At 32.6% G+C, this 23571-nt stretch overlaps 1 protein-coding gene and 1 long non-coding RNA gene across 7 annotated transcripts in view; both read right to left on the bottom strand.

Annotated features, from left to right (window-relative positions):
* Positions 1-2825: 2825 nt before the first annotated feature.
* Positions 2826-15003, bottom strand: LOC143256560 (uncharacterized). Of its 6 annotated transcripts, XR_013031406.1 has the most exons (5): positions 14592-14995; positions 12374-12477; positions 11998-12133; positions 11184-11521; positions 2826-3463 (listed from the first exon to the last, which is right to left on the bottom strand). It is a non-coding gene; the product is annotated as an uncharacterized LOC143256560 (long non-coding RNA). The 6 variants fall into 6 exon arrangements; XR_013031413.1 differs by lacking the exon at positions 2826-3463 and having other exon boundaries at positions 7837-11521; positions 14566-15003; XR_013031414.1 differs by lacking the exon at positions 2826-3463 and having other exon boundaries at positions 7837-11521; positions 11998-12119; positions 14566-15002.
* A 4509-nt stretch (positions 15004-19512) lies between these two features.
* The window catches only part of LOC143252639 (uncharacterized), a 37614-nt gene continuing 33555 nt past the window's right edge, over positions 19513-23571 (bottom strand). Inside the window, exon 2 of the transcript XR_013029203.1 lies at positions 19513-19645. The gene's annotated coding sequence lies outside the window, so the exon portion shown is untranslated. The remainder of the gene's footprint in view (positions 19646-23571) is intronic.

Genomic DNA, 23571 nt, shown 5'->3' with positions numbered 1-23571 from the left:
CTCGCCATTTTGTGTGAGTTCGTTAATATTTTGTAATTGTGTTCGAGAAAGAAAATATAAAATAAAGTGATTTGAAAAATCGGTTTAGTGAGATACTGTTGTAATTCTTCTATTAATAAAACAAAAATATACCACAAAATAAAGGTTCTAACGTTATTTCTATCTTAAATTTATATCACTCTATCAACTATACTTCTGAAGACTTATAACACTAAAAACCAAGTTTCGATAACAATGGTGAACGCAGCACAAATATATCATTGTGTATCTTTGCTCGTAACGTCTATGAAACAAACCTATCGTTTCTGCAGCAAGGATTAACATAGAAGATATTTATTAACTCTGAGATAAACTATAATGTTATTTATATACTAGCAAAAATACCCGGCATCGCTTGGAATATTAGGTTTAAGCTGTACTAGTAGTAGGTACTCTGTCTCTAATCAACGGAGACTCTAAATCAGAAAATTCAAAAATCTATTTTCGAATTTTGTAGTTTCAATTTTTAATTTCATACTTTTATCACACAGACCAACAGTATTAGACCTCGTTTATGTCACAATACATTACGTTGTCTAACATATATAAAAGCATCGTGAAGTATGGTTTTTCGCATAAAAAGATGATGCACATGAGCGCATGTACGTAGAAGAGTATTAACATCAAGGAGTACACCCTCAAGGTCCACATAGTATGGCTGCAATGTTTCAGATTTTTAGGTTCGTTTCTCTTGGAGCTATGGCAGTCACAGATACATGCACCTACGCATGCGCAAGCACACACGTGTGTGTTTGTCTGTCTGTGAATTATATTTATAATACAAGGAGCCACTTCTTTTCATATGGTTTTGTTAGCTTCCCTCATTAAGTCTGGTTTCTTCTGCGAAAGAATTTCTTTCTTGAGCCTGATTCTAAGAAGAGACATGTTTTTAGAAATCATTAGATATTCATCTGTTTATATTTGTCCCTAGTGGTACAGCGGTTAGTCTACGGATTTACAACGCTAAAATCAGGAGTTCGATTCCCCTCTGTGGTCACGGCAGATAGCTTGATGTAGCTTTGCTATGAGAAAAAAATACACACACATTGTTTATATATGTAAAAAAAACGTTTTTGAGGGAACATTACTCTACACAATGGAAAAAGAACAATAAAAGTATGTTACAATTTACTTTAAAACTAGAGGCAAAATTATTTTAATAACTTTTTCTGGTATATGAATTTTGATTCTTTTATAGTTGAACGTAAAATCAATAAAACAACGAATTCTGTTTGAAGTACACACAATAACTGTGTTCTTTTTATTTTCACCAGCTGACACACAGAGCAGATCCAGAAGAAAAACTAGTTCAGCAGCGATGGAGACATAGAGGATGAAAAAAAAGACTTAAGAAATGCTTGCAAAGTTTTTGAGGTTTTGTGACAAACTAGGAAACGACGAAAAAAACAATCTAGGTAACGGGTTAATTAAAATGTACAGAATTGAAGAAAAAGGTCAGATATTTCGGTTTGTTTTTGTAAACATTTGTTAAATGAGCACGCTCACAGATAACAATGCACAAGTGCAAACCCTCAGGATCTACTATGTGTGGCTGCAGAATTTTTAGCTTTCTAGGTTCTTTCCTCTTAAAGCCATGGCAGTCACACATATGCATACATGCAGATTTACGAAAGTCTGTTCCTTAAAAGGGACTTCTGTGTTTTTAATAAGAGAATGAAAGATTTAAGTATTGAGTATAAGATAAAATTTTATTATATTTTCTTTTCTCTTGTTTGTCTCTAAACTATTAAATGATGCTTCTATGTCGATGGTAAGATTAAGGGCTAATTTCTTTACCATATCAGATATTTACATGGAAATAATTTGAACTAGATTAGAAACAGACTGTGCTAAATTTAAAGTCAAGTGATAAAAATATTTGGTTTTTAAAGTAAAATAATATATAAGTAAAATAGCTTGTTTGTGACTTAATTATTACAATACTAATTTTCAACGATGCGTATATTTTAATTGTGAGTCACTCCTATTTAATTAAGAGTAACTTAATAACAAGTTAATCAATAGATGACGCGTATTGCTTACAGGTTGCGGTCTCTTGCGGAATTTCCTTCGGCCGATATGTTGTATAAGTGCTGTTCAGATGGGAAATATGGATAACATATATTACAGGCCTTACAACTAAAACATTATCTACCCACCCCTTAATATGTATTCTATGTTTTTAAGGATAGCTTGTTTCTAAATTGTTGCATAATTGCATAAGATTATATCGTTTAAATTATCTTTTTGTTTTTATGTTTTGAGTTTTTTTCACCCCTAAATGAAAGAATGGAGACGAAACATAGATACTGTTTGTGCTAGTTTTATACGTTTAAGTATATTTAGAAGTTATATCATAAATGAAAGTTCTTAAACTTTGATATTATTTAAAACATATTATCAGATACAAATATGTACTTAATTTTTCACAATGTTACAACACACTTTTGAAAAAAATATGTGTATTTTTATTTTACTTTACAAAGAAACTTCATCCGTTTGTAGACTTAACAAAAGCTCTTTAACCTATCTATAAAAACTTTTGTGTCATTTATCGAAAAGAACGTGAAATTTAAAACTTTTTTGAAACGAAGTACAAAAAAGTCAAGAAACAGGAAGTGGAAATAAAAATCACTTAAGTTCAGTTAATTGCTTGCGAAGAAAATACACAAAATTTCCGAAAATTTTATCACCTAAAATAAAAGAGTTAAACAGCGAGTCCAATTTATTTTTTAGTTTTCTTATTGGAATCTTTATTTTCATTTTAGAGAGATATTTTTTATATTTGTTTTCCATGGGTGTTTTATTACCTTTTGTGCCACATTCACAATAATAAAAACAAACCCTATTCGTTATATTATGAAATTTAATAGTTAAGAGTAATTTTATAGTTTAGTACTAGTCATTTGAAAAATCTTGGCGTTCTGTTTAATGTTTTTAATGTAATAACATCTATATTAATTTAATTTGTTTTCCTTTTTAAAGCGTAATTTATGAAATTTATTTTTTGATGAATTCTGACTTCCTTGGTTCAAAAATAATGGTTCTTAAACATTTTGATATAGCCTCATATTTATTTCAAACGATAAGACAGTAGATGTTTTACACTTGAAAATTATAGTATATCCATGCACATGAAGCATTTTGTCAAAATAAGTTTGTAACTTGATAAAATAAAAGTTTCGCGCAGAAAATTAGCATTTTATCTTTAGGATCTCCCAAATGTCCAGCGTTACGCCTGTGTCCTGGCTAACAGTGACGACACATTCAGTAAGATAATGGTAAGAGTCTCATTTCTTTCTGGGTTCTGATTTTTGGGACAACCTGTAGTTTCAGCGATATGTAAACTAAATTTACAGTTGTTCACACACTTCACATTAGCCATAAACTTTCATAGTAGTTCTCTTCATTGTCTTCTTGTAACCTGTTCAATGTAGTACAAAAACAAATTACTGACATACTTGAATGTTCATATCATTTATATAGTTTCTTGTTTTCCAATAGAAGAAAATGCATTCCTTCATGTTATCGTTCTGTACATGTAATGAATTAGAAATATCATAGGATTGTCGTACTTTAATATAGTGAAAGATATTTTTGTATTAAAGAAATTCTACAAATAATAAAATAAGAATTGATGATTCTTATTGCAAAGTTTATAGCCCTCAATGGCTCAGCGGTATGTCTGAGGACTTACAACGCTAAAAACCGGGTTTTGATACCGGTGGTGGGTAGAGCACAGATAGCCCATTGAGTAGCTTTATGCTTAATTCAAAACAACAGCAAAGTTTATAAAACTTTTATACAAATTTTCGTTAAGTTTTGAAAGCTAGAAACATTTTTTTACTTAGTTTAATAATACTGGGTGTAATTTATTCGTGCACGTGAAAATAGAAAAACGTTTTAGTCTTCCGGATATAACCTAGAATTTTATTATCATATTTCGTTCGTTATACACTGCTGGCCAAAATGTTAAGGTGAATGAACATAAAAAAAAATATGCATTTTGCGTTGTTAGACTTAACCACTTGTGTGAGTAGAACTTCGAAAGACGAAAATAAGAAAAGGGAAAATAAAAATAAAAAACTTTTTTAGCTAGTATTTAGGCTAATTTTATAGTGTTCACATTTTCCTTATTAAATGCTAAAAGGTTTTTTTTTTATTTTCCCTTTTCTTATTTTCATCTTTCGAAGCTCTACTCAAATAAGTGGTCGAGTCTAACAATGCAAAATGCATATTTTTTCTTTATGTTTATTGGCCTTAAGATTTTGGCCAGCAGTGTATGTAAAAGCTTCAAGTTTTGTTACTCAAGATTCAAAAGTTTAATAAGAATATTTCTTTACAGAATCTTACTGTTGAGATCTTGCTGACTTTACGTCAAGCATTTCAAATACCTTATGAAATGACCTTACAAAAAAAATGTTTGGTTTTGGAATTTCGCACAAAGCTACTCGAGGGCTATCTGTGCTAGCCGTCCCTAATTTAGTAGTGTAAGACTAGAGGGAAGGCAGCTAGTCATCACCACCCACCGCCAACTCTTGGGCTACTCTTTTACCAACGAATAGTGGGATTGATCGTAACATTATACACCCCCACGGCTGAGAGGGCGAGCATGTTTAGCGCGACGCGGGCGCGAACCCGCGACCCTCGGATTACGAGTCGCACGCCTTACGCGCTTGGGAAAAGCGTAAAAAAAAAGAAAAAAAAAAGAGCTGTTCTAGACATAAAACAAATCTGTAACAGATGAGTTTTGAATTACTAGTATAACGGCATATTTCAAAATGAAAAATTTTAGGTACATTCTTCAGAATGGCAATTAAAATGATTTAAAAAGATCAATGAATCAGAAAATTATTGTTTTCTATCTACATTAAGGGTCCTAATTTTGATTTTCAAAATAACCACCATTATCACTAAAGTTTTGCTGTTTTGGGGCAATATCAGGATATTTTTAGATTATAAGGTTGTGCTTTTTATCACACACTAGTGTCTTCTTATGATTTAATTTTTTTATGTAGCATGAAACAAATATTTTGTCCTTCATATGAAAATAAATAATTCTATCCTCTAAGATACTGTTTTATCATGATCGGTCAACATTTCAGAGATTGTTGTTAGCAAAACATAGGCCAGAAAAAAATTATTTATTAATTCATTATATTATACAAGTGTATTAATTTTGTAGGCAAGAGTTTTTTTTAATCATAAGGTAAATATTCTGTAGCATACAATCCAGATCTAGCACATAATTTGATAATACTGAGAAAAGTCTATTGTCTCACTGTTGCCATCCCAATTACAAAGGATATGGATCTTCTGTATGCAAGAAAAGATATTGTTGCCTGATAAATATCAATGCTGAGCACTACAGATATGTTGTGGTCAGACTCTTAGAGTTGGTGGCAATTTTTTTCACACCTTGTTCTGTTTTCAGTTATTTGAATAAATACTATTGTAAATCCTTTGCTCTCAGAAAACTGACACCCTTAAAACAAAAAAAATTATATAAGAATTTTTCACAATTATCACACACTTGTTTAGAAGATTCATCTCCTATGAAGGATTTATACTGCATGGATGCCAGACCTCTCTGCATTCATGCAGGCAGAGAAACAAGCTTTTTCATATAATAACCATTCAGAATGTCCTAGCTGATCAAAGCAAACATCATTTCTTCATTAAGTTTTTCAAAGACCAGATACAGTCTGATGATGTTGATTTATTCCAGTGATTAAGAAAGTATTAGGCCTAAATGATGTTGTTCTGTGCAAGGCCAACGACAAAATATCAGTGTCATGTGAATAAAAATGAATTTGGAGAACTTTACTTGCAGCTTCAAGAGCATGGAAAATCATAAGAGTATCTTCTTTCTCTAGGTTATTGACATTGATTCTCTCTTGAAATTGTTCATTGTCCACCATCACTGCCACAGCAGTACTAGTTTTGTGGGTCTGATCTCTAGAGGTCATGCATATATACAATGTATTCTGGGAAATTATATATGTAAACAAATCAGTTGTAGCTGAAAAGTAGACAGAAAAGTTCTATATTGCTGTAAGGTAAAGAAGCCAGTTTCCTTCACAAGTATCTTGCTGAAACTGTAAAAGGGTGATTATCTATCTCTTATACATGCACTCTATCTAAATATCTTTATTGTTGATCTGTTCATTAGCTTAAAATTGGCCCTCTCTATTAAAGGATTTCAGATCAGTTATGAATATCTGATGTGTTTATCCTATGTCTTTTTTATTCTTGCATTCTTCAGCAGAACCAGTAAAGATTCTACTGAAAAACCAAGGATGATCCTTACTGAGTTGCAAGATGACTTTTCAAATGATTCTGCAATAATGAAATATTGTTGTAACCTCTCCAAGAATGTCTCTCCTCTACTGCATTGTTCATGGTTGAACGTCCGATCTTTGTAGAATGTATGTCTACTGGTTTTCTACCTCTGGCCTCAGTAGCAGAAATATTCAGCATATTCTTTTTTAACTTTTTCCATCAACTAATAATGGGATCGTTATTTGTGCTAAACATCATGATCTACCATTATATTGTTTTGCAGGTCAGAAATTTCTCTCACAGAGAAAATTCTCCTTGTATCGATTTGCTGCAGAAGATCAGCCGTGAATACAATCTCAGCTGAAATTAACTGGACAGTATTCTCATTACTGTAGATGACCTCCTTGCTACAACTTTGTGACTTGTTTCTTTGTACAAAATGCCTAGCGTCTAGTTTGACAGCTTGTGTGTTCCACACTCGTCCATCACTCTTACTGTATGATAAAAAATGGCCATCTTTCATTGTAATGCCCTTTTGATATTTCTGTCTATCTTTTTCTGCATATTGCTTGTGTCTTACTTTGTCATAGTGCATTGTTTCCTTTGAGTACATGAACAGACAAACCAGACAGTTGCTGCTTGAGTTGAATATATTCAGAATTTGAAAAAGAAGCTCTTTGTTTAACACTATCTAGAGACTTCTGCCAAATCACTCTAGATTTGAGGGAACTGTTTGTTTGTTTGTTTGTTTTAATTTTGCACAAAGCTACTCGAGGGCTATCTGTGCTAGCCATCCATAATTTAGTAGTGTAAGACTAGAGGGAAGGCAGCTAGTCATCACCACCCACTGCCAACTCTTGGGCTACTCTTTTACCAATGAATAGTGGGATTGACCGTCACATTATAACATCCCCACGGCTGAAAGGGCAAGCATGTTTGGCGTGATGGGGATGCGAACCTGCTACCCTCAGATTATGAGACGCACGCCGTAACACGCTTGGCCATGTCGGGCCTCCACACTAAAGTAAGATATCTAAAACACAATTTCAAACACCACAGTTTGAAACAACTAAAATATGTGGTATGGTAGTTCTTATTGCAACTTAAAAAATTCCTTTAATTTCTAATTTGAATTTACTTTTGAGACCAACCAAGTGCCCAGAATTTTGTTTTAAGTCTACCTTTTAATTGCATATACTATTTTGTTTAAATAATAACGAAAATATAGAAGAAATTAGTTGAAAAGTCAATTTCCTGTGGTTAAAACAATTATTTTCTGTAGTAAGTAGTTGATTTTTGGCAGATGTCTATTTATATGCAATCAAATGAAAATTCAAGTTAAGAGTGTATACAAATAAACTTTTAGTTACGGTTTATGGGTTTTTATTAAAAATCTAAAAATGTAACCCATATGCTTTCTTTCATGTGCTTCTTAGATTTTTGTACAGACTTTTTATACTTATTTACATTTCTAGATTCTTTTCTCTTGAAGCTATGGCAGTCATGTTTCGTTACTACGTGGTTTATCTTTAAAAAGATGCATGAACATACATGGAAAAATAATGATACCCCAGTGTACACTCTCAATGTCTACTTATGATGGGTGAAGAATTTTAGGTTTATACTTTCTTTGCTGTTGGAGCTATGGTATTCACACTTCTTTTCTATGTGGTTTTTCACTACCGTGATGCTCAAAAAGATACATCTTTGCATAGATATAGATAAATAATAATAATAACCCAGTGCACACCCTCAATGTTTACTTAGTATTTGTATAAAATTTCAGATTTCTAGGTTCTTTGCCTTTGAGCTGTAGGAGTTACATCTGATTTAGTATGTAGTTTTTACTTCCTTACTTCAGAAAAAGATGTTCACTATAATAAATAATAATATACAAGTTGCACACCTTCAGGGTCCACTTTATATGTGCAAAATTTCAAGTTTCTAGGTTCCTTCCTCTTGGAATTATGCCAGTCACATTCACAGGGGGTACCCCATTTTTTTATTTATGGATAAACATGACAGTTTAATTCCAATTTTATAATCAGCCTATAATTTATTTAAAAGTAAGTACTTCTTTGTCTGTTAAAAAATAAGTATACAAAACCTCTCTTACATTGTAGGTAGGTGTGATGCTGAAAGAAAAAGTTGGCAGTTTTTGACATTCTTAACCATTAAATATGTAAACACAAGTATTATAGGACAAAAGCATTGAAAGGTTCCAAAACTAAAATAATATGAAGAGTATGGACAACAGAACATTAACAATTTTTAAACATTCTACGTTAGTAGAGCACCATATTTATGAGATATGAAGTTTTTGAAATGTCCTAAATAATTCCTTATTGTTTAACTTAACTCTTTTAACCAACCTTTTTTTATATATAACTTTTGTCCTTTTGTCTTTTTTCTTTTAACCAGCTTGCTTAATTTCAAATAGTACTCCAATTCATTATTATTCCCAGTAAGTTTAAATTAATTGAGTTTATTATGTTTACCCCTAATATAATCTCTAAACCGTTACTAATCAACACTGGCTTTGTCCTTTATTTTATGTATATAAAATGTATATCAGTTTGTTTTTTTTGCTAAGTGCTTCCCACATCTGTTCAAGATCCCTTCCCAACTCTTTAACCAAATTTACAGAAGCCACATCGGGTTTCATTCCATCAGAATTAACTTTCCCAAAATTTGGAATTGGGGTACTGTTATTCTTCAATTATACACATTGTAACATTCCAAACTAAATAGTTCTAAAGCTGCATGTACTTAAATGTTCACCAATCACAATTCTATCTTATTGACATTGGAAGTTAATATTAAATCTAATATTGATTCTTTTTTCTAGGTTCTTTCACCAATTGGTGTACAAAAGTATCCTGAACAATTTCCAAAAGCCTATCCCTCTCACTGTCAGATGCAAAATTATCCCAGTCAGTACTCCTGAAATTAAAATCCCCTATAATAACATCTTTTTCAGCTACCATTCTAATCTTATTGTAAAGTTTCTCATTAATTTCCACATTCTGACCAGGTAGTTTTAAATAAATACCAGTTACGAGACTTTTCATTGATATCCATTAACACTAACCAAAGATGACTCAACATTATTACTGTTATCTTTAATATGCTCTAACTCAACAGGATGCAGTTCACTCATCACAAATAAAGCTACTACTCCCACTTTTTTCTAGTTTCTATCTCAAATAAATAATCTGTAGTTTGGAATTTCAAACAAATTTCCTTCATTAAAGTTGTTCAAAGTTAACTCAGTCTCAGTGATACTCATAATATCAAAATCCTCAAGTTTCCACAACTGCTTTGTATTCATCACTTTATTTCTAATACTCTAAGCATTACAATAGGAGCAATTAGACATAGTTACCCTGTTGTGAACCTAAGCTAGCCCTTCTACCTTTACATAGTGGAGATAATACCATTTCCAAAGCTATTTTTCTAACACCAAAATATATTTTCCTTAGGTACTTCCCACCCATACCCCTCAAGGCAAGTTCTATCAGAACCAGCCAATTTTTGAACATGAAGATTGAGGAGAAATAATTGACATAGATAGCTGTGCCAGTACCAGTGAAGAATATTCACACATGATATGCACATGTTAAGAAAAAGCATGAAATTGATACATAAACTAGGTACACTGATCAAGAAAATGTTTTTGTTTTTTTTCTGGCAATGCTAAAAGGGTAAAGACTAATTGAGAAAGCTTTATATGACAGGGGGTGGATAGCTATCAAAAATACATTTTAAGTGTAAAAGTGTTAACATCTGTATTTCAGTACACAATATTTGTATGTGTAATTGGTTGCTGAAATATATAATATTTTAAGTTTTATTCACCAAGAATTAAAAGTTTAATAAGAATTTTTCTTTACAGAATCTTGCTATTGAAATCTTGATGACTTTTGGCCACACACTTGAAACATCAAAATATAAAAATTGAGTGAAAGAAAAGATATAATCCATACAAAAAAACAAACAATCTGGACCAGGATAATTTCGAACTACTAATGTGCCAGCAAATGAAAAATTGAAAAATTTAGGATAAATTCTTCAGAATGGCATTTGAAATTATTTAAAAATATCACCAAATAAGAAAATTATTGTTGTCAGTTTTTGTATTTACATTAAGGATGTTAATTTTGATTTTCAAAATTGCCACCATTTTCACTGTAGTTGCTTTTGAGAAATATCAAGATACTTTCAGACTGTAAAGTTGTTTGTTTTATCACATACTAGGTTCTTCATATGATTTAATTTCTTTTATATAACATAAAAATATTCTGTCCTTTATATGAAAACAAATAATGACAATGGTAGGAGAATTTTATTAACTGGAGTAATAAAGACATAATGGGATGTCAGTATAATTCTATTGTGTTCATAATAATTGATTAAGTTTAATTATAATCTAGTACAGTAGTGTTTTATTCCCTTTTCAGATTGGTGTGCTCTGTACCTACAAATCTCATAAATGTTAAAAGCAACCAAGAGAAAAAAATTTATAAATCCATTACATTATACAATTGTATTAATTTTGTAGGCAAGAATTTATTGTTTTTTTTAAATCATGTGGTAAATCTTCTGTGGCATAATCTACAGCTAGCACATTATTTGATAAAACTGGGAAAAGTCTGTCTCATCATTGCTATCCCAATTTTAGAGGATCTTCTGAATACAAGATGAAATCTTGTTGTCATACAAATTTCATTGCATGAGAACAACATGTTGCAGCAAGACTCTTGGAGTAGGTGGCAATTTTTTCACTCCTTGGTTGGCTTTCATTTGTTTGAATAGTTCCTTAATAACAAATTTGATATCCTTAGGACAAAAAAGTTACATACCTCTTGGAAGGATTGCCTAGGCCTGATGTTGCATAGATGGCAGAAATGTTTGCATTCATCTAGGCAGAGAAACAAGATTTCTTCCATTTCCAGTCAAAGTATGCCAGCTGATGCCTTTTCTTCACCAAGTTATGAAGATGCTGCATTGTTTAAGTGATTAAGAAAGTATTGGGATCAAGTGATGTTGTTCTGTAGAGGGCCAACAACAGAACATTAGTGTCAGTTGAATAAAGATGAACTTGGGAAATTACTTGCAGCTTCAACAGCATGGAAGATCATAAGAGCATCAGCTTCTTCCTTGAAGTTATTCATTGTTCTGATTGACAAAACCATAGTAGCTGTGGGATACATTGAAAAGGCATCATTTTGGTATGTCTAGTTAGCGACTTTACATTTCATTTTGTGTGTGATTGGATCTAGTCAATAAATTGTGCTGATTTGTTAATTCTAGTATATTATTTCCTTACAAATTGTCTGAAATATCTGAAAATGGTATCTATTTTGAAATTCAAAATTCATGAATTGGTAAGCCATTTAGATAATTATTAGACACTGTTGGCAAGATTCTATCAAAAATTATCAAACCTATAATTTCTTACATTAGCTTGGAGACAATCAAATTTTGGATGTAATCAGTTTGGTCCTACCTTAATATGAATTAAGCTATAGTAAATATTTATTCTATGATATGGATTAGGTAATGATTATTCAAAGTGTTTTCAGTTTTATTCTCAGAAATCAATTAAGAAACAGATGATTAATTTTCTCATAATTTTAATAAGTATCATAAAATAAATAATACAAGTTTATTTACAGAGCTTGAAGACAAGTTGAGCTCCTTCGACTTCTGTTTTTGACCCTAATTAGGTTTTGCCTTGTTCCCATGGCTTATGTTACAGAACTGGAATCATCTCTTTGTGCATTTTCTTTTTCTTTCTATAATACAGTTTCTGCAGAATGTAAAGCTGGTTAACAGACACAAGTAATTAATTTATAACTTAGAAAATCAGGAACTCTTTAGTTACGGCCATTCTAAATTAAATATTTCAAACCAATTTTTAAATTTAAACCTATCAGTAATATATTATATCTGAATCTGAACACGAACACTAGATTCTCAAGTTTAAAATACATACAAAAAAGTACTGCAACTAAAATTACAATCTCTGCATGAATAGTAATATACAAACTATTGCAAAAACTGCTGGTTCAAACAAAGGTATTCTCCTTTTTTCTGGGTAGCCAGTGTCTTTTGCCAAGCCATCTTTAACAGAACAAGAGTGTGATGCTTGATCTGTAAACAAACATATTGTACATCAACAGCTTAACAATAAATGAGCCACATCTAACATTTCTCCTGTTCTTAAAAATTATCATCAGAATATAAATACTAAACTAAGCTGATATTTCTGCCAGAAAAAGATGAATTCAGAAATTTTGAAAGCATAATAAAATACTTTTTTTTTTGCTCAAGACTCTTTCTTATGTAGATAAGTATGTTTCCTTGCAGCCAGCCTTTATCACTGATATATTTACCACGCTAAATTAAGGATTTCATTCAATACATTAATGGTAAACAAAATGCGAAGACAGATTTAGAACTTCTGAGGAACGGTAAAGAAAGGCTTATATCTGATCATTATGAGAAGGCTGCATTATTGAATTATGTTTTATGGAAAGTCCTATAATTCATACTTTGTAATATCCATCAACAAAGTTTATAATTTTATTGCATACAATAAATAATAGATAATAAAGTTAAAATATCTTTATGCAATTGCATTTTTTTAATCTTGTAGATTAAGGTTATAAAATATCAATCATCTATACCAAGTAAAATGTCTAAAGCAAATGTTCTCATTATTTAAATGTAAATACATTGTATTTTCTCAAGGACATGATATTAAAATTTTTCTCAACAGTTAACTAACACATTCTTATGTAAACGTTTATTCCCCCAAAAAATCATGATCAAAAAGTTGTTCAGCCCACAATGCACCTTTGAATAACAGTATTTTTTCCAACTAGCTTTGACTTTGATTTTATAATTGGTACATTTCATTCAGTTACATTACTGTGTCATAATGTTTTCTGGAATTATCATGTTACTAAATGTCCTGTCAAAATCAACAGTATAATTATTATTTTCAATTTTCCTTTCCCAAAATGAAAGTGGATACTTTTGGATTGAGTCTGTAATGATTTCAAATTAAATATCTCATAAATTTATAATTAAAGTAACTTTTAGTTTTCACAGAGAAAATAAGCACAGTATGAAAAGGTTGTATATTTTTTAGGAAGAACTTTCTCCAATCTCTAAACCACATTTTCTCATAACTGTTTATGTATTAAGTGGCAACTTGGGTTAACATTTTTATGTTCATTACTAACATGGTACAAATATTTGCAATATTCTTGGCACATGGTCAAGTTCTTATATTCATTTGCTTCTTGAAAGAGCAGCAAATTTTACTATTCAGCAAATACCTTTTTGACTATTTAATTTATATTTTCATTAAATGTTTATCATCCATAAAACTGTGCCACTTCCTGTAATATAACAACTACTATACAGCAAAAATTAGCTGGATGTAACTTGTGTAAATCATGTTGAATAAAATGTTTTTTTAAGCTGATATTTTCCTTGTATTAATCTGGTGTTCTGCTTTCAGAATGTGTCAATATTAAAAAAAATCATAAACAGGTAAAAGTAAAAATTCAGTTAAAACATCCCATAATAATGTTTGTTTGAAAAATCAAGTGGCTGTTTTGTAGGTACATATACAAATTCTACATAGTTACTTAACATACATCAACATATAGCAGACTGGTCAAATTTTAATATATATAGCATTAGGAGAGATCCATAATTATGGGAGCCATTGTGTACTGTAAAGAATATGACATATAATTCTTATAGTATAATAATAAATAAAGGCTGTCAGAATAAAGTGTTTTTCACTTTTAACTGTCCTGTACTTACTAGTAGTAGTAGTACTACCAACAGCATTAAACTTACAAATTATATGTTACATCAAGGAAAGAAAAACATAATATTTGGTACTACTACAACCTAGACGTGTGTCTTAAGGATTTCACTTTTTCAGTTATCATACTGTAAACATGTAACACGAAAATGTGGTGTGTAATTCTAAGAGACACTAATGATTTACCATAAATTATAACTTCAATATATTATGTAATAAGGCCAATACATACACCTTATTTTTTGGAAACGAAAGCTTCGAATCAATAACACTATGTAACAAAATGTTTACTTTTTCTTCTTCCTGGGCAGAAAGTGTTATTTCCCAATTGCTTGTTTCTAAAGTAAATAGAAAAGACCTTTTTTTTTTTTTTTATCAAACTTTGCTTTTGTTACCTGAATAATGAAACTTTCAAATTTACCCATTTTCCAGAACATTCCAGGTAGATTCAGTGCTGAGTAGCTGATAGAGAATTTTATCAACCATACAAGAAATTTGAAGAACTTTCAAGAATGTTGTAGAACTTACAAAGATATTCCAGATTGTTGTAAAACTTGCGAGGATTTTCAACAACCTTTTAGAATTTTCTAAAACTTTCCATGGTAATATATATATACAGGGGCTCACCACTTCAGTTCAGTTCTAGCTGCCTAAGTTAACACATAGACCTATCTAATTTTATCAGAGATGGCATCAAGAAGCTGCAAGCATACTTCAGACGCATTTTGCAATGTATGTAGCCAATTTAACAAGACAAGAGCATCTCATTTTACCAGCGAGCACTGCAAAAAACTCTATAAGTTAAGGCAGACAATTTTTACTTGCTTGAATAGTAAGATTTTATATTATACAAATTTTATACCTTTTAAAATTTAAATATCTTTTAATTTATTTTTTTAATTTCCAAAAGTATAGAAAAATATCACACAAAATATTTTGCATGAACTTCTTACATATTAGTTGTGGATGAAATAAATTTATTCTTAATAATAATTATATTTCGCTCTTTTACTGGATGGTACAGAGGGAAAAAGAGAGCCATGAGTTTGCTATTCCAAGAATTTGGCGTGAACCCACTGACCACTTAAGCAATTGCTACTTCTGCTTGGTGGATCCTTCAAAACATGTAGCTGGCAAGAATGCATCTGCTATCATGTATCTGGACTTTCCATTATCCATCGCCCTAGCGCCACACTGCCCTGAGCTCCCTGTACGCACTCTGCCAGAGAGAAAGCAGCTATTTTCTGAAGAGAGCAACAAATCAAAAATGAAGGTAGACGTTAAAGATCCAGATTACAATTTCAGAGGTGTAGCTTGTAAGAGAAACTCGTACTACCCCAACCAAAATTGACCACAATGACTTGATCAGAGATCTTGGTATAACAAAGTCGAATGCCGAGTTTTTGACATCTAGGCTCAAGGAGTGGGATTTATTAGATGAAAGTGTGCAAGTCGCAAGCCAAAGGTAGCGTCACCAACATTTCTCAAGCTTCTTCACTCGTCAAGATAGGCTCTGCTTCTGTCACAATATATCCTGTCTGTGCGAGGCAATTGGAATTGCTTGTAACTCAAACGAGTGGCGCTTCTTCGTTGATAGATCATCAAGAAGCCTCAAAGCTGTGCTGCTCCATAACGGGAATAAATATACATCTCTTCCCCTGGTTCATTTGGTGCACCTCAAAGAGGAATACAACAGCGTCAGGACCTTGCTAGAGGCCTTGAAGTATAATGAGTATGGCTGGGAGGTTATCGAAGACTTCAAAATTGTGGCATTCCCGATGGGTCTCCAAGGAGTCTTTACCAAGTTTCCCTGTTATCTTTGCCTTTGGGACAGCAGGGACACTGCAGTGCACTACAACAGGAAGCACTAACCACAATGGACCGAGTTCTCTGTGGGGAGGATGCACAATGTCACGTGTGAGCCACTAAGGACCTCCAGAAGATGTTGTTCTCCCCATTGCATATAAAATTGGGTCTTACGAAACATTTTGTCACAACTTTTGATAAGGAATCTGCAGCCTTCAAGTACCTTCGAGATTCTTCCCTAAGATGTCTGAGCAAAGGTCACAGCTGGTGTCTTCGTTGGACCACAAGTAAAGAAGATCCTAAAGTGCACAGAATTTCTCAAGAATCTCAGTAGGAAGGAAAAAAGCTTGGGGCAGCTTTGTCACAGTGGTTCGGGGCTTCATGGGCAATCACAAGGCCGAAAATTATGTGGAACTGGATGAGGCTCTGGTGAAGAACTACGGCAAAATAGGCTGCAGGATGTCTTTGAAAGTCTGTATCCTTGATGCTCCTCTTGATAAATTCAAAGAGAACATGGGAGCATACTCAGAGAAGCAGGGCGAACGCTTCCACTAAGATATATTAGAGTTTGAACGCCACAACCAAGGAGCATATAACGAAAACATGATGGGAGACTATATTTGAGGGCTGATACGTGAAAGTCGAAAATCTGCCCACTTCTAAACATTTTTCTTCATTTTTGTATAACTTTAGTGTAAATACATGTAAATCTTGGTTCTTGTGTTGTTTTATTCAGACCTTACGCAAATGAAAATGAGCAAATTTGCCCGTTTTTACATAGAAAATAGGTTAATTTCTAAATATCACTATCTGAGTCACAAAAGCAAAGTTTGAAGGGGAAAATGTCCATTTTCTCTACTTTTACAACGTAAGCAATTAAAAAATAACATACTATCCAGGAACAAAATTTGTGTTACATAGTGTAATTAATGCCCCAGTTTATTGAACATCTTCTCCCAACTGATCTCTGTTTTGGACATATTTGCATGTTACAATTTTCCAAATTTAACGAACATAAAATCGAAAATTACTAATTCTTAGTCTCTACCACCTTATCAATTACATGCCACTGTTACAGTCACCAGATGACGGGTAATGACAAAAGTAAAATGTATTTTCTCTTCTCAGAAACATTTTAGACACGATAAAATAAGTTGAACACCACGAGTATTGCATGCTACAGGTATAATTTCATGTAATAGAATTAATTTGCATGAATAATACTATTCAAAAAACAACGTATAAGGATGAAAACGGTTTACAAACATAAACATTTAATTGTCATGGTTCGAAATTCACTTTTCTTCTTCAGCGAAGTCTGAAAATGTAAAATAAACTAATTTCTGACTGTGAACTCACCGCTAGGAACCAGGTTTTGATGCCCGTGGTCGGCAGAGCACAAATAGCTCATTGTGTAGCTTTGTGCTTAATTAAAAAGCAAACAAACAAAAAATACAGAATTTCCACCTATTATCAACATTTTAAATTATGATAATTAATCTACAAACAAAAAAATTAGCTCTCAAGATTATAGATGGCAGAAATTTTGTCCGATTTCATAACTAGGTTCCTGTTTAATTAATATAAAAAACATTTTGTTTGTTTGTTTGGGAATTTCGCACAAAGCTACTCGAGGGCTATCTGTGCTAGCCGTCCCTAATTTAGCAGTGTAAGACTAGAGGGAAGGCAGCTAGTCATCACCACCCACCGCCAACTTATGGGCTATTCTTTTACCAACGAATAGTGGGATTGACCGTCACATTATACACCCCCACGGCTGGGAGGGCGAGCATGTCTAGCGCGACGCGGGCTCGAACCCGCGACCCTCGGATTACGAGTCGCACGCCTTACGCACTTAGCCATGCCAGGCCTTATACTAAAAAAAAAAAAAAAAGTTAAAATAAACCACAGAATCTAACTTCCAAATAACGCCAATATTTAATTTTAGCTTGTAAAATCGTAAGCAAATCAATAATCACTGTATTCGTAGTAGATTGAACCTTTATTCATTGTAAATTTTCAAGTTTTTCAAATTCTTCAAAAAATTTTTTTCTCAATAAAAATACAAACAGATACTTCATTTTTGTTTTACTTGTACGTTATGGCTTTCATAACTTTAGAACCTCACATGAGCTAAGATATTCACGGTAAAAAATGAGGAAATTTTCACTTTTTACCATCTTGTCAATCACAAGTCATTTTTACCATCACTAGATTGTATGTAATTAAAAAAACGTTACATGTCAGAATTTATTTTGCGTACTATAAATATATGGCCTGGCATGTACTAGCGCGTAAGGCTGCGACTCGTAATTCGCGGGTTCGCGCCCGCGTCGCGCCACACATGCTCGCCCTCCCAGGCGTGGGGGCGTTATAATGTGACGGCCAATCCCACTATTCGTTGTTAAAAGAGTAGCCCAAGAGTTGGCGGTGGGTGGTGATGACTAGCTGCCTTTCCTCTAGTCTTACACTGCTAAATTAGGGACGGCTCGGTGCAGTGGGCTAACAACCTACTCACTTAAATACTTGTTGAAGAATCCGCAAGCGATTGCGGCCCTATGTTCCTAGATGGAATCTGATGGTGATAACTAACTATAAATATATAAGCTTAACTACAGTGATTTTTTTCTGTTACAAGTATATATTTCTTGTAAAGATTTAATTTACCAAAATATTATTTTGGAAAAAAAAAAGTATAAAAAATACAATTCTTCAATAATTAAGACGAAGAACGTTGACAAAATTATTTATTTACAAGGCTTAATAAATCTCTTTCTAAGACGGAGGCTTCAATCACCGTCACACCAAACATGATCGCCGTTTTAGCCGTGGGGGCGTTATAAAGTGACCTTTAATCCCACTATTCGTCAGTAAAAGAGTAGCCCAAGAGTTGGCGGTGGGTGGTGATGACTAGCTACCGTTCCTTTAGTCTTAACTACTTTGTAAATTTTCGTGACGAGCAGCTTGTTTGTTGCTAATTGTGAGGATTTGGCTGCGCTTTACAAGTAGTAGGTTTCTTAACCGATTTCTAGCGTTATGTCTTCCCACTAACACGTGAACCATACAGGACAAAAGTTTCACCGTCAATAATAGAATTTCGAGTATAATTAGAATTTGACAAGAGTAACAAGACTGTTTTTGCTTGTATTTAGAACACATTATTTAGATACTTGATATTTATCTGATGACAGTAAAATAAAATAAAGCTTTGATCACAGCTCCATCAGTATACTTTTGTATTAAAACAACCTTTTAGGACTATTGCAGGTAATAACACAAACAAATCCTTTTAATACTTATTTCTGCGTACATTATCGTCATAGCTTCATTATATTTCAACTCTGTTCTTTTAAACAATTTTTTTTTTTGTTTCCTGTTAACTTTGTTATGTTGTAATTTATCTCTGAATTAAATCATAACCTTGTTTGAGGAGTATTAAAAGAGACGATTCCGAGTAGGACACTTACAAGATTCGTTTCAAATTATCATACAGTGATGTACGTACATATTGCTGAAAATAAAACAGACACACGTAGATTATGATATATACATCTATATATTTATAGAAAAAAAGGCAATAAAGCAAGAATGGTTTTTATTAGTGAGTAAGCTCTTCGAAAGTCATGTCCAATTTAGTCTCTTACATTTCCTTTTCTTGGGTCAGCTCGTCTGCAATAATCAAAAATATGAAATCTTTATATATTTTACACGTTACACAATAACTTTCTCAAATATTATGTCAAATTAGAAACCATTCAAATAAAAACCTAGTTTTTATATACAGCTTCAGGTTACAAAATATGTCAGCATTAACCTAATTCTATTGATTTAGTAATAACATTAAACACCTTAGGTAGAAATGTTTACTAAAAGAATGCCCAGAAAAAAAATGTTATTTCAAAAAGCCCCAAAAGGAAAGGCATTTTTTTCGGAAATACATAGAAATAAATGTAAATTTTCTGAAAACCTAAAAGAACTAAATTTTATGGAAAAGCCTGAAACAAAAGGTAAGTGTTCTGAGGAAACCACAAAGGAGAGATATATTTTTCCAAAAAAGCTTCAATGATAGGCACATCTTCTGGAAAAGCGTGAGTGATATGTTTCTAAAAAAATCGGAAAGAAAAGTACATATACATTTTCTGGAAAAGCCAATAAACTTGAGGTACGTTTCTGCAGGGTGTTCGGAAAGTCACTGTGCAGTTTTGTAATCATATTTTAATCAGTATATTTCAAGCCAACAGCTGATAGCGGTGTTTAGAAACAAAATAAGAAGGATCCAGGCCTGTATTGATGCCAACGGGGTCACTTTCAACATTGTTTATAATTGTCATTCATATTTACCTCCTGTATTCTATATTGAAAAATGTCTGTTAATAAATATATAAATGCACAGTGGCTTTCCAAACACCCTGTAGTAAAGACAAAATATGAGTATGTCTCGCGGGAAAATCCAAAAGGAAGTATGTGTTTAAACTGTTCATTTTTAAGTATTTTAATTTATCCGGGACATGTATGTGTGTGTTTCTCTTATAGCAAAGCCACATCGGGCTATCTGCTGAACTCACCGAGGGGAATTGAACCGCTGATTTTAGCGTTGTAAATCCGTAGACTTATCCGGGACAAGTCTCCATTTTATTATATTACGTACATTACGTATTACCATTGCAAGTATCTGGAAATTTTAACTGGAATTTAGAAGTTAATTAAATGTCGACATGTACTACATTTCTGATATTTGCCATCGAGATTGACACACATAATATTCTTTCATAACACAGATATATTTAATATACAAACAATAATACAATCAATAATAATGGTTATTACGATAATGATGTGTATACAAACATTTCACAAACTTATGAACAATATTCAGTTTTTTGGTATGGCCATCAGATTCTTCTTATTATTGTTGAATATCAAGAGATCAAAATTAAAGTATTTTAATTGCCATTTTGTGCGAGTACCTTAATATTTTGTAATTGTATTCGAGAACATAAATACAATATAAACTGATTTGAAAAATCAATTTGGTGAGATGCTGTTATATTACTTTCCTGTTGTAATTCTTCTATTAATAAAGTAAAAAACAATGTTGTAAGAATTACTTTCCTGTTGTAATTCTTCTATTAATAAAGTAAAAAACAATGTTGTAAGTAGGCTTTCGAAAGTATCAAAATTGTAGTTGTGTAAATTACGAATATGCATTTCCCAATTCTGCTATAGACTTTTTAAAGGGTTAGAATTGCTTCTGTAGGTTTCTAAATGAGCCAGTGCAATGTTAAAAACTAGTTGGAAATCAAGATTTTGTGAAGTCACGGAACGTTATTTATTCGACCTATTAAAGTGAATCTTATCATTTCACCTTGACCCCCGCTAGTACCCTCGCTGGGTTGAGCAGATAGCCCTCTGTGGCTTTGCTATACGAAAAACACACACACACATTTCGCCTTTTTTCCGAGTTAGTATGTCGTTGTATCTGTAGTAGTTCTGTGCGTTTGTTTGCACTGTTTGTATATCACCTATAAATACATTTTGTGATTTTATTTTGTTTATATAGTTCTTAGTCCCTTTTGTTATCTGCTAATCTCTATATTCAAGTATGATCTCTGACTTGATTTGGGGAAATAGGTTAAAATAACATTGGTTTCCTCAGCGAAAGAGTTTCTTTCCCCAACCTGGTTCTTTATATTAATTTCCTTAAACGCAGCTTTGTTTCTAAGAACAGGCGTGTATTTTTAGAATTCATTAGTTATTCATCTGTTTATTTAAAAAAAAACTGTTTTGAGGTAAACATTACATTACATAGAGACAAAACTAGTTTAAAAACTCTTTCTGGTATACGAATTTGTCTGCTTTTACAGTTGAACGTAAAATCTATGGAACAACGAAGACAGTTTGAAAAACACACAATGACACCGTTCTTTCTATTTTAACCAGCTGATAGGCAGAGCACGCTCAGAAGAAAAACTGTTTCATTAACAATGGAGACAATTTAGAGAACCACAGAGAGGACGGAAAAGACTTATGAAATGTTAACGAAATTTCTTGAAGTTCTGTGACAAACTCGGAAACAACGACAAAACAATCTCAATAACAGAATGGATAGAATATACAGAAGTGACAAAAGGTTAGAGATTTTTGTTATACGCGCACGCGCGCATATAATAATGCCCAGAATCAAACCCACAGAACCCATTTAGTATGGATACACAATTTTACTTTTCTAGATTTTTTTCATCTTGGAGCTATGGCAGTCACACGTACACACACACAAACAGAACTATTAGATTATTCTTCTATGTAGATGGTAAAATTAAGAGCTAACTTCATTATTATATACGATATTTACATTGAAGTAAATTGCACTAGATTAGAAAGAGATTGTGCTAAATTTTAAGTAAAGTGATAATAAATGTTTTGTTTTTAAAGTAAAATAATGTAAAATGTGTACGTACAGTAGCTTATTTGTGACTTAATTATTATAATGCTGGGTCAAGTACCAGAAAGTTGAAGTTTTGAGCCGCGATATGCAACTGAACTTCCACCACATTTTCAATGATGAGAACGTTTCAACTATGACAGTCACTCCTATTTGGTTAAGAGTAGCGGTATAATAGATTAATAAATAGGCGACATGTAGTGCTTACAGGTTGTTGTTCCTGGCGGGATTTTTTCTAGCCCATGTGTAGTATAAGTGCGGTTAGATATATTTTATTTTTTAGGAATAGTTCCTCACTAAAACGTAATATAGTTGTATGAAGTTTAATTATTTTAATTGTCCTGTATATATATGTTGTTGTTTTTTTTCACCTTTGACTAATTCCTCAGGCCCGGCATGGCCAAGCGTGTGAATACGTACGACTCGTAATTTGAGGGTAGCGAGTTCGCATCCCCGTCGCGCCAAACATGCTCGCCCTTTCAGCCGTTGGGGCGTCATAAGTTTACGGTCAATCCCACTATTCGTTGGTAAAAAAGTACCCCAAGAGTTGGTGGTGGGTGGTGATAACTAGCTGCCTTCCCTCTAGTCTTACACTGCTAAATTAGGGACGACTAGCGCAGATAGCCCTCGAGTAGCTTTGTGCGAAATTAAAAAACACAAGCAAACAAAACTAATTCCTCACCCTTAGGTGAAATAACGGAAACGAAACATATTTATATGCAAAAACGGCTCGTTTGGGCTGAGAAAACACTTTACATAGAAGAGCGAACAACGTTTCGACCTTCTTCGGTCATCGTCAGGTTCACAAAGAAAGAGGTAACTGACCGGAAGCTGACCACATGTTTGAAAGGGGTTGTGTAACTGTGTGTCGAAATGTAGAGGGCGGTATTAGATGTTTGAATATATAATTTTATTTATTATATTAATATAGGTATAAAGGCGTTCCTTTATATTGGTTTATTTTGGGTTTAAGTTGTTGTATAAGTAAGGCTTCTTTAATTTTACGTTTGTTTATGTTTGTTTCTTTATTTAGTATTTGAGTGTTTTCTATGGTTATGTTGTGTTTATTTGACTTGCAGTGTTCGAAAACGTGTGAAGGTGACTTTTTATGTTCTTTGAATCTGGTTTTCATTTTTCTACTTGTTTCTCAATA

This window comes from Tachypleus tridentatus, chromosome 1 (genome assembly GCF_004210375.1).
Source record: "Tachypleus tridentatus isolate NWPU-2018 chromosome 1, ASM421037v1, whole genome shotgun sequence".
NCBI lineage: Eukaryota > Metazoa > Arthropoda > Merostomata > Xiphosura > Limulidae > Tachypleus > Tachypleus tridentatus.
Note: the sequence above shows the minus strand (reverse complement) of the source record. Positions and strands in the feature narration are given on the sequence as shown.